Source organism: Peromyscus maniculatus, chromosome 20 (genome assembly GCF_049852395.1).
Source record: "Peromyscus maniculatus bairdii isolate BWxNUB_F1_BW_parent chromosome 20, HU_Pman_BW_mat_3.1, whole genome shotgun sequence".
NCBI lineage: Eukaryota > Metazoa > Chordata > Mammalia > Rodentia > Cricetidae > Peromyscus > Peromyscus maniculatus.
Window position 1 is genome coordinate 6,300,123 of NC_134871.1, and position 12,913 is coordinate 6,313,035.

Consider the following 12,913-nt stretch of genomic DNA (forward strand, 5'->3'; position numbering starts at 1 on the left):
AGTTACACAACACCACTGTGGTCAACACCTGCCCATACACATGGGCACTGGATCCTTCTGAAGTTCAGACTGTGCGTGCCAGCCAAGGGTGCATCTGAAACTACTTGTTCCATACATTGGATTAACTCAGATGGTGGGAGGGGAAATGCCATACATAATGCAGCTGTGTGAGGGCTCATCTGGATGGGACAGTTGGTATGTAGGTAAATGCCAGAGTTAGAATAACTCAGCCCCGCCCCCACCCCCCAGTCTGAGAGCTACTGACATTTTGTTATGTATGTCTAAGGCATGAAAATTTAGAAGCATTATTGATCCTTATCTGAGAGGCCAGTGGCACCACCTTCTTTCTGCATGTGACAGTTAAAGATGTCACCAGATGTGGCAAAATTAATGCTCTCAAGTAATCAAGAACCGCTGGTGACCATGGCTTCAGTTCTTCTGTCAAAGCAGAAAGTGATAGTTTGTGACATGTTTTGTAGTGAATATCCTTTTCTAAGCATTATGGTAAGCATTTTCAGAGTCTCTCTGACTTGGAAGGTTTGTGGATGAGGAGAGTTAGGATGGACAGAAGTGACCTGTTTGGTAACACAGTGCAGGATAGAGTAAAGGCCAAGTGTGTGACACCAACATTCTGTTTGCACCACATCATCCCCAGAAATGAGTCCCTAATGTATGGGCCCAAGCATTGTACAATGAATTCTCAGAGTTTGAGTATGCTAATAGTAGAAAACACAAATGTGGACTGGCTTTGATGGGAATCTTGCCTCCCTTGCAACTCTGTGTTTGAAAAGAGCCTCCTTAGCAGTCATGGTTGAGGTACCCCTGTCACCCGACAAGGCTGCATGGCTTTCACCTCTGCAGACCTTTTCTGGTGATTTAGCCTGACTCAGCCAAAATGTGTTTCCAGACCTCCTGTCTCTTTGATGATAGAGACAGAATGGCTTAAAAAGACTTCTATCTGTTCATTTAGCAATCCCACTTCTTGGAATTTATCCTTAGGAAAGAATCAAATATGTATACAAAGATTCATGCATAGGATATTTGATTTCAGCCTGATTTGCAAGAGCAAACATTGGATAAGATATTGAGCAAATAAACTACAGCGTTTCCAGATGGTGGTATGCTCAACTTGCACATGAATATTTTCTTCCAAGAGAAAAACTTGATGATGTATTATTCTTTGAGGGAAAGATTTGAATGCCATGGAACATATGATCCCAATTTGGAAATTGTGTTTTGCCATCATATTGAACAAGCAGGGAGCTGTAGGATGCAAAAGAAATGAACTGTGGTTTGTTGCTCTCTGGTGCTCCTGCCACGGTTGTTTGCTCTTTCTTTTTTTAATCCTGTTTCTAGATAAATGTGACATGAATCTTTGACTCCTTTTTTCACTTTTAGCTGAGAAAAAGCCATCTTGTCTCTTGGTGTGCAAAACCCACCGACCTTATTGAGTTATGATGGTGTTCACTCAGGGGACAAGCCCACCCTCTTCCAGTTTTGATTAAAGGGAACTTTCATCCTACCCAGCTTGGCTGCACCCACCTGGTCTGGGGTCAGTGGGCTGCTGAGTCTCAGCTTTCCTCACCTGGGTTTCGGCTTCCTCCTCTGCTTCTTGGACTTCCTCTGATGGCACCAGGATTTAGCAGGGGAGAGCAGAGGTCAGGGTTGGAGGATGACTCCACAGGCCATAGTCTGCCATCTGGATTTGACAGCTGTCCCTCTCTCACACAGGGACTTTGGTTGATAAGTCACAGCACCTCCCTTTTGCACGCCACTGGGGCACATGCAGTTTTCTTGAGCTGGGGTGTACGTCTCTCCTGTCACCCCTCCACCTGGTTTCCTTCAAGCCCCTGGCATGTGGCAGCACACGTCTTAGGCTAGCTCTGGTTTATGAAAACGGTTAGGCATCCTTCATTCCTGCAAACCTGAGAATCAAGGGACCTTCAACACTATACCTTTTGTCTTTCAGTGCTAACAGGCAGCCATCGTCTCTTGCCCTTTAGGATTGTTCATACTAAGTCAGACTCTGAACTCTGGAGTCTCTGTGCTCTAGGGGGTCATGCGACCCTGTGCCTAGATATGGGTAGGGGAAAAGGAGCCTCTCCTTCACAGTAGACCTGTGTCAAGACACTGGCCACTCTTTCCCTAGATCTTGTCTAGCCCCTATCTCCACCTTTCCAAGTTCTTTAGGGGTCTGTAGGTGAATATATTGGGATCCTAGAACATATTTTCTCTACTATGTCCTCTGGAGTCATGGTGGCCTCACAGCTGGGTTAGAAATGGGGAACAGATAGCTTTTGCCATGTTGGAGCCTCAGTTGACCTCCAAACAGAAAATAATCTAAACACTGGTTTTAATGTCCTGTTTTTCAACAATGCAGACTAAAGGGCCCGTGCATGCTCATTGCTATGGCAGAGGCGTCTGGGGTACAGCAGAGGTGAATGAACATTATGATCGTCAGGGGTCTTTCCAGTTTAAAGACTTCCTGACAGCTTGTCAGTGGATAAGAGAAAGTCCTCAACATGTTCCCTGGCTGCGGTGGGGAAGAGGCCCGTGAAATGGCATAGCAGCAGCCTGTCTGTTGCTCCCTTTCTTGATGGTCACAAATACAACAGCAGTGTAGAGAGATAACCAGGCGTGGAGTTATTAATGTCTCAAGAGTATAGACGTGCCGGCTTTCTGCCATAGAAAGGGGCCAAGAAGACATAGGCATCTGGAGCAGCACTTGGTGTGCCAAAGAGGCTTGGCTCCCTTGAAGCACCTCCTCTTGGACACTTGGCACTTACTTGTTCTTCCAAGCTTGACAGGAAGCCACCCCAGTTCTTGTGGCCAGTGGGAAACTTGGTCAACATTTCTGTTTGGTTCCTTATCTTAGAATTGAGTGTAGGCTTCGGGAGAATGAGATCTTTGTTCAGTCAGTGAAGTTTCCTGATGCCTGCACACACACATACTCACACACACACACACACACACACACACTCCACACCTCACACTCCTCCCCACCTCACCCCACCACACACACACACACACACACACACACACACACACACACACACACATACACTATACTCACACACCATACACACACACACCACACCACACCACACACATGCACCCCCCCCACACACACACCATGCACGTGCACCCCACCCCACACACATCTTGTCCAAGAGGCTAAGGGAGATGCTGGCTGTCCAGGATTAGAGCTGGGCTTCTAGGTTTGAATGACAAAGCCTTCTCTGCTTGTTTTCTTGGTTTCACCCAGTCTCTTGGAAAGAGGTATGCTGGATGTTCCAGGTCTGTTGGCATTTATGATGAGGGATGTGGGCCCAGGTCCATCTTGTGCATTTCCACCTTGGAGCCTACTGCAAGAGAAAAAGTGAGTGCTCTCTGAGGCAGGGAAATGCAACCTGGGGAGGTGGCACTGGTCCTGTCAGGCAAAGCCCTGTCTGCAGCCCTGTCCTGTGTAGCTTTAATAAACGTTCGCCCTACAGTCCAGATGTCTTAGACTAAGGTACGAGGCATGGAAATGAACCCCCGAGTTAGTTTTCCAGGAGAAAAGGGAAGCCTTGGCCACAGACCTGATGGCAACCCACATTCCTGTTAGTGAGGTGCAGGGGGAAAGGCAGCCATGCTGCCATTGCATTCTTAAACAGAGACTCTCCAAACCCTTTTAGTTTACAGATGGAAACCAAGGCTCAGAGAGGGGACAGATATCAAAGCACCTGGATTAGCAGTGGAGTGTCCTCTGCCAGGCTTTCCAGAGCCACCACACATGCCTGCTGGGGGAGAAGCCTGAAGTCCTTGCAGGCTTGTGTCCATGTTCCCTTGCCTTTGGAGGGTTTCTTCTCTTTTGCATGAATTAGATGCTTCTGTACACCACTGTTCTCCAGAGTCACATATTCCTGGAGGGCCAGGACCATGTCTCTATCATCCCTGGATCACAGGAGGACTTAATGTGGGTCTGTAGGAAACCTATGACTGCTAGGACCCTGGCATGGGATGGGATGTCAGAAGTGCCCCTCCCACCCATCTTTCTCCTCTCTCTCCCTTTCCATGCCCCCAAGCCTCTGAACATTGAGCAGTTTCTGCTGAGGATGCTGTTATGGTTATTCTTTCCACTTGACACAATCTACAGTCACCCAGGAAGAGAGTCTCAATGAAGGAGTTCCTAGATAAAGTTAGTCTGTGGGGCTTGCTTGTGAGGCATTTAAAAAAAAAATCAGGTTAATACCAATGCTGAACTGAATAGAGAAGCAGTTCTCAACCTGTGGGTCACGACCCCCTTGAGGGTCCCATATCAGATATCCTGCATATCAGATATTTACATTATGATTTGTTGGGGGATATTATTTTAAGGTGTGTTACTTTTGTTTATGTTGCATTAGTTGAACTCTGAAGCTGTGTTACTGTGTCTGTCTAACACACTTGATGATCTAATAAAGAGCTGAATGGTCAATAGCAAGGTAGGAGGAAGGGTAGTCAGGGCTGGCAGACAGAGAGAACAAGTAGAAGGAGAAATCTGGGAGAGGGAGGTAGAAAGAATGAGAAAGAAGGAGGAGGACACAAGGGGGGGGCAGCCACCCAGCTACGCAACCAGCCACGGAGTAAGAAATAATGAAAGATACATAGAAATAGAGAAGGGTAAAAGCCCAAAGGCAAAAGATAGATGGGATAATTTAAGTGAAGTTGGCTAGCAACAGCCAAGCTAAGGCCGTACATTTATAATGAAGAATAAGCCTCTGTGTGTGGTTTATTTGGAGCTGGGTGGTGGGCCCCCAAAAGAGCAAAAACAAACAACAACAGTGATTCATAACAGTAACACAATTACAGTTGTGAAGTAGCAATGAAAATAATTTTATGGTTGAGGGTTATCACCACATGAGGAACTGTATTAAAGGGTCATAGCACTAGGAAGGTTGAAAACCACTGGAATAGAGTATTAAAAAAAAAGCAATCGGAGCAAATAGGTGTGTATGTGCACTTATTTTCTGTGTGCTCTTTGATGTGATATGACCAGCTACTGGGAGTCTCTGCCTTGATTTCCCCACAATGGTGGCTGTCACTTGGAATTGTAAGCTAAAATAAATCCTTTCTCCCCTAGGTTGCTTTTTTTCAGGGTACTTGTCACATCAACAGAAATGACACTAAGGGAGACAGTCCCTTCTTGATCCCAGGAGCATCTCCCTGCCAAGGGTGTCCAGTTTCCAAATGCAAAAAAGAACTGGAGAAGTACCTGGGAGGACTGGATCTAAGAGAACCTCCAAAAGCAATGGAATTCATGGGGTGGTCTGTTTTCAACCTGCAGTCTCCCTGGTCCACTCATGGTTTGAGTGTTTGCCAGTCAGCTGTGGCCCTGTTTGGGGAGGCTGTAGAAACTTCAGAAGGTGGGACTTGGCTGAGGGAAGTGTGTTACTGAGAAAATGACTTCAAGTATTATATATGTCTGTTCTCTGCTTCCTGTCCTGTGATGGTGTGAGGAGTCTCCAGCAAGCTGCATGCTCTCGATCGTGACCTATGGTGGCTTAAAACGCTGAGCCAAAATAATTCTTTCCCGAGCTGTTTCTGTCATGAGGTATTTTGGTCACAGGGACACAAAAGTAATAAACACACCCAGCTCCATGTGATTCTACAATTCTTAGTTGCTACATTATAAAAAGGAAATAGAAACAGCTGAAATCAATTTTGATAACATGTTTAGTGTAACCAAGATATCCAAGATAAGATCATTTGTACATATTACCAGTAGAAATATTATGAATGAGATATTTTGTGTGTTTAGATGAAATGTCAAGAATGTGAAATGAATTTCACTCACATTTCAATTGGTCCATATATTTTTCACAGAAAACATTTGATCTGTATTTCAGGTTTAACAACCTTAGGGCTGAAAAATACAAATTCACCCCAGCCCCCATTTTGTTTTAAACAGACTTCAAGTTCTCTAATAATTGAACCTTAGATTTAAAAAATTTTATATTAGAGTTAATTAAGATAAAAGTTTAATTTCTCAGTGACACTAGCCACTTTTGCAAGCACCACATGGGCAAGTTCTAGAAGGTTGGTGGGAATGTAAGGAGGAGGCAATGGAACCAGGGAGCAAGGACCATGCCTGGTGTGTGTGTGTGTGTGTGTGTGTGTGTGTGTGTGTGTGTGTGTGTGTGTGTGTGTAGCTAGAGTTTTCCTGCCTTGCCCACAGTCAGGACAAATCTCTGTCACTCACCAGTCCCACAGCCACTCAGACCCAACCAAGTAAACACAGAGACTTATATTGCTTACAAACTGTATGGCCATGGCAGGCTTCTTGCTAACTGTTCTTATAGCTTAAATTAATCCATTTCCATAAATCTATACCTTGCCACGTGGCTTGTGGCTTACTGGCATCTTCACATGGTGCTTGTCATGGTGGTGGCTAACAGTGACACCCTCTGTCTTCCTGTTCCCTCCTTTCTCCTCTCTGTTAGTCCCACCTATACTTCCTGCCTGGCCACTGGCCAATCAGTGTTTTATTTATTGACCAATCAGAGCATCTGACATACAGACCATCCCACAGCGTGTGTGTGTGTGTGTGTGTGTGTGTGTGTGTGTGTGTGCATATTATTCTCTATGAATGAGGGCAACATCCTTTATTCACTATTTCCATGTCCAAATACACAGTATTCACTTAACTTCCTGCAAGGCTTTGGATGCTGAAGACAGGTGACATTCCTGGTCCAGAGTCCTCAGAGAATGTCACTTTAAAACTGTCGAGGAGAGCCACCCTGGAGCTGGGGTGCTGCTGATCTGAGTGGCCTGCACTGCCACCGGGGGATGGTGACATCCATCTGAGTCCATGGCCCTACTGCAGCCAGGGTCTGTGTGGAGGTCCATGGCTCTTGTTATTACTGAAGGCCGTTTGACTTTCCAGGGTCTGGGCCCATGTTGGAGTCCAGGGACCATGCTACTGCTGGGCCCATGAGGATCTGAGAGGCCTGTGCTGCTACCCAGGGCCATGGTGACATTTGGGCCAAGCTGCTGCTGCTGTCTATGTCTAGGCCCATGGTCCTGCCATAGGTGGGGTCTGTGTTGATGTCCATTGCCCGAGTCACCACAGGGGCCCGTGCAAACCACCTGTTGAACCATGTGTTGAGCTGGCTCCTCCCTTCACTGGCCTAGGGAGAGCCCCTCCTCACTAGAAAGCTGATCCTGACCCTTTTAGGCCCTGGGATAACAGACCCTGATGACCCTGGCATGGGAAAGCTTGTTCTGCTCCTAATAGGAGACCCCCCCCTATACTTGGGAAAGCTCACCCTATCCCTTACCATGGGCATGGGACAGATGGCTGTGCTTCTTACCAGAAAGGAGTGGCCCCTGTGGCCCAGTCAGACCAACTCAGCTACCACCCAGGCATGCATCCAGGGCTTTGAGTTGATGCTCCCCAACATCTACCCCATCTATGACCTGTTGGAGTGTTTGAAGGGACTGGTCCTACAGAACCATAGTCACAGGATCTCCATGGTTGGGGCAAGTGCAGAATATCAGAGAGAAGTTTCAGAGAGGGTCCAGTATCGATGGTGTACCAGAAGTCAGAGGCCTTGAACCTAACCAACGGCATATTATACAATGAACATTTGCAAGTAAAGTTGTTTGGACAAAAGGGTCTATAGTTCATGATACACAGCAGCTCCCAATACCACTAAGATGAATGAAGAGGTGATGGAGAGGTGGTGAAGATGGAGGAGCAAAGTGGTTTTTATTTCATTTTTTTAAAATTAATATTCTTACTTTTATTTATTTTTATCTTATTTTATTATTTCTTTTTTAGTTTTCCTTTGGGCAGGACATTACAAGGGTGAAGAGAGGATATAGAGGGACTGGGAAATGAATGGGATTGGGGTGCATGAGGTGAAATTCCCAAAGAATCAATAAAAATATTTAAAAAACAAAACAAAAAACTGCCAGCGGGAGCAGCAGCCCCCCCTACTGTTAGCTGGAGGAATGTGGGTGCTTCTGGGGGTGTGGTGGACGCACCTGCTCTGGGCTGAGGGGTAAAGGTCGGGGAAGGATTGCAGGACAGAGCTCTTGACTCTGATGTGTAAGAGTGTGAGTGCAGAAAAGAATCTTAGTGAGAGGAAGATTATTTAATAATGTTTGTGGTTTCCAAACTCAAGCAAAAATTATTTATTTTTTCCCTAGACTTCATTAGCCAACATACATGCAGTAAGAATCTGTAATCACCATATTCAGACAGCCCTCCCACGCGAAATTTTATATATATAATTTTTAATATACTTCAAGTATATATAAATATTAAAATTACATGCAACCTTCACTGCTCTCTTCTAAATTGTTTACAAATGAAAAGCAATAATATACACAGCTTAAAAAAATCCAAACTACACCAAAAGTACAAGTCCCCATTCCCCGCTTCGGTGTATTTTTCAAGTGTTTAAAGCACTTGGCATGCACTAACTGCTCAGTAAAGGTTTGTTCCTGCATGTGGGTGTTTAAGCTCAGGCAGAAACTAACAGCAACAGAAACACAGTTAAAGGGGAAGCCATGCAAGGGACGGGGCCACAGGATCACGAGAGTGGGTTGAGCAATTTTGTTCTGTAATGTGATTGCTTTAACAGTTATTTAATTTGCTCCACTTAATCATTAAGAGAGCTTCTCTGACTGTGTTACTTTGAAATCTTCTAGAATCAAATACTGGAGGTAGCAGGGAAGAGAGGGGGTGGATTTTCTAGAGGCATAGTGTAAGGGTTTGTTATGGGTTATGACAGACATGTTCCAGGAAAAGGAGGATAGCGATGAGCTTTGTTTTGTCCTGGGCAGTCAGGCTGAATGAACTTGGGAGAGCTCAGTTCAACCAATAATTAGGCTAGTGGGTTGAAATGTGGAAATGCAACCTTTCTTTTCAAGGAATTTGCCTCTGGGGATGACCACAAAACCAAGCCGAGAGGCGACCGTAGAACCAGGCAGAGGACATGATGGTTCCCTTCCTGTCTGGAATGTAGACGTGGTCCCCTCCTGGGAGTATGATGAGATCCTCCTAATAAAGTCAGTGGAGGCATTGGTCTTTGATGTCTTTGGGAGCCAGTGGAACAGCCCTTGCCTCCTGGCCTTTTAAGCACACTCAAGAAAAGTCAATATCCCTTTAGATAAGGCCTGGAACTGGGTTCTTGCTCCACAGTTCTGCACAGATCTAGCTCTAATTCAGGGCAACTGATTTCTTGGGTTTGAGCGGGGCAAGCCTTTGGTTTTTTTTTCTCCTCTGTGTCTCTTTCCAGTTTATTATCCCAGAATCCTCCAGGAGTCAAAAGACAAGGTTCTGTGCCTGTCTGAAACCAGCTCTGGAGTTCACTCTGACTCATCCAGTCTAGAGAAGGAGACAGTTATCTTCATTCCTAATTGAGGGTGTGGGGTCCAAGGACGAAATCTGATTGACTTGTCTGGAAAGATCTTCTACGAACAGCCTTTTCTCCCACCATGGACAAAAGAATGGGCAGTCTGATTGGCTAGAGCTGTCTGTCAAGTCCTACCTGGAACAGGAAATGAAGGACATATTTCTAAAAGGGCAAAGTGAAAGTAAGGCAGACAAGGGAGATGAGAAGAACAGCGTCAGACACCTCCTCCAAGAAGCCTTTTCCAGCAGCCGTATTTGACTCCTAACCCCCGTGTTTATCTTCTCTATAGCGCACCGCATGTATATTACCATCTGTCTCCTCCTGGCAGCTTTGAAGGTGAGCGGTTCCTCCGCTCCATTCTCTTTTCTCCTTCCACCCTCCAGCCCTCTTTCTCAAGCCACCCCCCATCCCCACATCCTCCAAATCGAGGAAAGCTTTTGATGGGAGCTGCCGGGCTCCTGAACCCGTTCCTCCAACCTTTGGCTACTTCGTCATTATTTTCCATTCCATTTTCTCCATGGTTCTTGGTCAGACACTTCATCTGACTTGAATTCCTTTGGCCCAGATTCCTCACTCCTGCATCTTTCGCCAACTTTTAGATCTTTACAAGCCGATTCTGGGCTCCTCAGTGCACAGGGTGAGGGTACATTGACCCTTGTGGTGCCAACTGGGCGTGGGTCTGAAAGAGTTCACTGGAGCAGCTCTTTTCTGCCCTCTTCTGGGCTTCGGTGGGTACAGCACCCGCTCTTAGGACGTGAAGTCTATATTCTTACATTTCCACTCAGATTGTCCGATTACTTATAAATCAGATTTTTATTTGGGGTACTTGTCATATTTTTTATTTTATCAGGTGATATTTTTGCATAGATGGCATGACATTCCACTGACATGGTTTTCATTTAAAAAATTTAAGAACTAAATAAATGTGAAGATGCTTGTTTTGTTTACCTGCTTATCTGTCTCCTATCTTTTTTCCCTCCCTCCCTCCCTCCCTCCCTCCCTCCCTCCCTCCCTCCCTCCCTCCCTCCCTCCCTCCCTCCCTCCCTCCCTCCCTCCCTCCCTCCCTCCCTTTCCTTTCTTCCCCTCTCTCTCTTTCTCTCTTTCACTTGAATGAATCTTTAATCTTTAATTTTAATCTTACTTGGAAGGCTGTTGGAGAAGTAATGTTTTTGGACTTTCTAACTATTTAACATATATTTACATTTCCTCAATGGACATCTTCCCCCAATAAGTCATAGCCTGGGGCCTTCATCAAAGTTCAGAACTTGGCAAGTGCATATTTGTTATTTATGTCAGAATCTATGCAATGCCCAAATGATTGTTTTGCCAATAAGCAATTGCCATTTCCAGGGAATTTTGGGCTGTTATATAGATCAGAAACTTCCCAGAGACTTGCTGATGTCATCAATGATGGACACACACCTTAGCAGGACATTTGATTGGAGTCTTGGCTTCACTGTAGGTGACAGAATTTCTTGCTTATGACTAAGTTGTCATCCGCAGGCCAGCAGCTAACTGCCTTTGTATTTTGTCCTTGGATGTCTGGGTAGACCCTACAGTCTTTTCATGGTGCCAAGACTGCCTCTTGCTTTCCTGGGTCCACATGTTGAAGTCTCCCTGATCCATCTCATAATTCAAATCCAGCCCACCTTTCTGGACTTTTCCAGACCTCCTTTACTGAGGTCCCTGCACCATCTGCCATCTTTCTTCTAAACAATACTCCTGTACTTTCACAAAAGTTACAGGCATCATTTTGTAACATCCTTTAACTTTTTAGTAAGACGGTATTTATAAATTTGGACTGCCATCTAACTTTATGAATGTTTATGTCCCATATGTTTCCTGGAATAATAAGATTTTAGTGCCAGGAAATATATCGTACACTTGTCCCCCCCCCCACCAGTTCTCAGAATGTTGAATGTCTATTGCTGTATTCAATAGATGAGCAGCAAGTGCTGATGATTGATGGGCTGTTATGTCATTTGTTACTCCTATCTCTAATTAGGATACTTGACTGATAAATTATTTACAAAAGACAGATTGGCACAGACCATCATTAACACTTCCCTGAAATATTTTCATGCCTTTAGATGCTTTGCAGAACATATCACCCAAATGGCTCTCTGTGTGTATGTGTGCCCACGACAAAGGGAAGTCACATTAAAATCAATCTTTTAATTTGTTGCAGAGGAGGCAAGATCATTTCAAAACTTCATTACATTTTTTAATCAAAGTCATACATTTTATAATTTTCAGGATTAAATGATTTCAAAAGGCCAGCTGAAACCCAGTGCATCTCATGCCCCACAATTCCCTGCTTCCTAGAACCAGTGTATTCAACACGTTTAATTGGTTAATTTGAAATGACCTTGGTGTCACTGCCAGGTTTGTGCCGATCCTTTATTCCTTTTGCTGCTAACTTTAAGCATTATGTCTCAGCTCTGATTATGGCTGCTGTTGCACAGTTACTGGTCACCCCCACATCAACACAGACATTATCCCACTTATACTATTTCATAATTCTCTCAGGCTAATAACCAGTGATTAAAATAATCCATTTACACGAATGCAATCAGGATTTCTTGGAGTTGGTAGCTACTTTACTTTTCCATCTTCTGTTTTGATTTTTACTATTCATTCATCCCAAGCTGATCAATCGTTTAAATCTCTTCCCAGTATATTAACCCACATCAGGTCTTCCATCATGACCTCTTCTTTGGCCACCTTCCCTGTGCCTCTCGGAGCTGTTTTCACCTGGATGGGTTTTTGATTTCTTTTAACTCCAGTCCGACTTCACAATTATAATGAAACCTTCCTTCGCCTACATCCATAGGACTCCCCTTTGTCACTACCAGATTGATACTCTTATTGCAAGGCTTCCTCTCTCTTTCTTTCTTTCTTTCTTTCTTTCTTTCTTTCTTTCTTTCTTTCTTTCTTTCTTTCTTTCTTTCTTTCTTTCTTTCTTTCTTTCTTTCTTTCTTTCTTTCTTTCTCTTCCTTCCTTCCTTCCTTCCTTCCTTCCTTCCTTCCTTCCTTCCTTCCTTCCTTCTTTTCTTTCTTTTTCACCTTTTAATTTTAGAAAGGTAAATTTTTTTTTGGTAGCTTCTGGATTCATGTCAGGTAAATATTTTGAGACTGTATTGGTTCATTCATGTTGGTTGTTACAACAAAACACCTATGATTGCATATTTTATTTTTTAAAAAAGGAAGAGATCTATTTAACCCAATCCTAGAGGTTTCAGAACATTGGCACCAGCAGCTGCTTGGCCCTCTTGGCTATGGTACAGCAGATGACATTCTAACGACAGCATATGGCTGTATAGGAGGCTAGACTGGAATTGGGTCTGTTTTGGTTTTGATTATCTGTCTATCTATCTATCTATCTATCTATCTATCTATCTATCTATCTATCTATCTATCTATCTATCTATCTATCTGTAACAACTCACCTTTTCCAGAACCATGAGATCAGTATTAATAGTTTCTCCAGCGATTTCATTAGTTCCCATCAGATTTAGTCCATTAGAG

General features: G+C 44.3%; 1 long non-coding RNA gene across 1 annotated transcript; it reads left to right on the forward strand.

Moving 5' to 3' along the window:
- Positions 1–291: 291 nt before the first annotated feature.
- LOC143269656 (uncharacterized) lies at positions 292–5,439 on the forward strand. Its single transcript, XR_013046236.1, has 2 exons — positions 292–504; positions 5,105–5,439. It is a non-coding gene; the product is annotated as an uncharacterized LOC143269656 (long non-coding RNA).
- Positions 5,440–12,913: the final 7,474 nt, after the last annotated feature.